Raw genomic sequence first — 2544 nt, forward strand, 5'->3', positions numbered from 1 at the left:
GTGCCTGAAGGCCGCCTCGCGCCGGATTCGGCCCCGCTCATTCGTCGGAGTGACCGCCCGACGCGGGCATCGCTAGATTAGCCGTGGCCCCGATCCTTCCCCATCGACAGCCTTTCGCCCCCTTCGCTCCGGCCTCTGAGGCGGCCGGTACCCCTTTCTTGGATGAGACAGAACCCTTGACGGGCCGTTCGCAGATTTTTGCCCGGCCTGTGTTTAAGGAGGCGGCCGGTACCTCCCTCCTTGGATGACCAACAACCCTTGACCGGCCATTCGCAGATTTTTGCCCGGCCTGTGTTTAAGGAGGCGGCCGGTACCTCCCTCCTTGGATGACCTTCTACCCTTGACGGGCCATTCGCAGATTTTTGCCCGGCCTGTGTTTAAGGAGGCGGCCGGTACCTCCCTCCTTGGATGACCTTCTACCCTTGACGGGCCATTCGCAGATTTTTGCCCGGCCTGTGTTTAAGGAGGCGGCCGGTACCTCCCTCCTTGGATGACCTTCTACCCTTGACGGGCCATTCGCAGATTTTTGCCCGGCCTGTGTTTAAGGAGGCGGCCGGTACCTCCCTCCTTGGATGACCTTCTACCCTTGACGGGCCATTCGCAGATTTTTGCCCGGCCTGTGTTTAAGGAGGCGGCCGGTACCTCCCTCCTTGGATGACCCACTACCCTTGACGGGCCCATTCGCAGATTTTTGCCCGGCCTGTGTTTAGGGAGGCGACCGGTCCTCCGTAGCTTGATCGGATTTCCCTTCCGGCCTGTGTTTAAGGAGGCGGCCGGTCCTCCGTAGCTTGATCGGATTTCCCTTCCAGCCTGTGTTTAAGGAGGCGGCTGGTCCTCCCCGGTCGGTTGCCAAGCGACCGGGACCCGCAAGTGGGCAGGAACCGTCCACCCAACGCCGGCGAGCCGGGGCCGGTGGGGGCCCTACCAAGGCGGGTCTAACTTCAGGCGGTGCAAACGGGGGAGGGGGGTAAGGACGGCTGCCGGGAGCAGACAGCCGTCCCCGGGAGGGGGTAGTAGCTTCGCGGCGGCCGCCGGGAGCAGACGGCCGTCCGCGCATTCTGCCAATGCCTGTAGGACTTTGAATATTTCACAGCCGTGCTGTGGCACTTAGAAAGTTTTTCAGAGACGTGGCACTTAGAAAGTTTTTTCAGAGATGTGGCACTTAGAAAGTTTTTCAGAGATGTGGCACTTAGAAAGTTTTTGAGAGATGTGGCACTTAGAAATTTTTTGAGAGATGTGGCACTTTGAAAATTTTTGAGAAATGTGGCACTTAGAAAATTTTCTCTCTCTCTCTGGAAGTGCCGTGCCTTCTTCAGTTCTGCTATCCGAGCAGGGGACGCTTGCTGGCGGCCGTTACCAGCGCTCGGACCAGGCCCAATTGATTTGCATGGAAAACAATTGCGTCCCCCATGCTCGTTCTGACTATATTTTGCGAAAGGGGGGTAAAGTGATGAGTACACTAAGTGGGGGGACCAACCCATGTACTCTAGAAAAAGTACATGGGTTGACAAAAGACCAGTTCGTACTGCACCCCTGGTACCCAAACCCCTGGTACCTTTAGGCACTTAGAAAAATTTCGCCCAAATTTGGAGGTCGCTCCAGGGGAAGAGGCCGAATTTTCGCCTATTACGGCCGACCGCGGGAACCAGCCGAGGCGGACGCTTTTCGGCGCAAGAGCCGTTGGCACTTAGAAAATATTCGCTAAACTTCAAAGGACCTCCAGGGGAAGAGGCCGAATTGTCACTTTTTCTGGCCGACATCGGGAACCAGCCGAGTCGGACTCTTTACGGCGGAGCAGCCGTTGGCACTTAGAAAATATTCGCCAAACTCGGCCGGACTTCCAGGGGAAGAGGCCGAATTGTCACTTGTTCTGCCCGACATCGGGAACCAGCCGAGTCGGACACTTTAAGGCGGAGCAGCCGTTGGCACTTAGAAAATATTCGCCAAACTTGAACGGACCTCCAGGGGAAGAGGCCGAATTTTCACCTGTTCTGGCCGACATCGGGAACCAGCCGAGTCGGACTCTTTAAGGCGGAGCAGCCGTTGGCACTTAGAAAATATTCGTTAAACTTGAAAGGACCTCCAGGGGAAGAGGCCGAATTGTCACTTGTTCTGGCCGACATCGGGAACCAGCCGAGTCGGACGCTTTAAGGCGGAGCAGCCGTTGGCACTTAGAAAATATTCGTTAAACTTGAAAAGACCTCCAGGGGAAGAGGCCGAATTGTCACTTGTTCTGGCCGACATCGGGAACCAGCCGAGTCGGGCCCTTTAAGGCTGAGCAGCCGTTGGCACTTAGGAAATATTTGCCTTAACTCGGCCGGACTTCCAGGGGAAGAGGCCGGATTTTCACTTGTTCTGGCCGACATCGGGAACCAGCCGAGTCGGACGCTTTAAGGCGGAGCAGCCGTTGGCACTTAGAAAATATTCCCCAAACTTGAACGGACCTCCAGGGGAAGAGGCCGAATTTTCACTTGTTCTGGCCGACATCGGGAACCAGCCGAGTCGGACTCTTTACGGCGGAACAGCCGTTGGCACTTGGGAAAT

This window comes from Syngnathus scovelli, unplaced genomic scaffold (genome assembly GCF_024217435.2).
Source record: "Syngnathus scovelli strain Florida unplaced genomic scaffold, RoL_Ssco_1.2 HiC_scaffold_198, whole genome shotgun sequence".
NCBI lineage: Eukaryota > Metazoa > Chordata > Actinopteri > Syngnathiformes > Syngnathidae > Syngnathus > Syngnathus scovelli.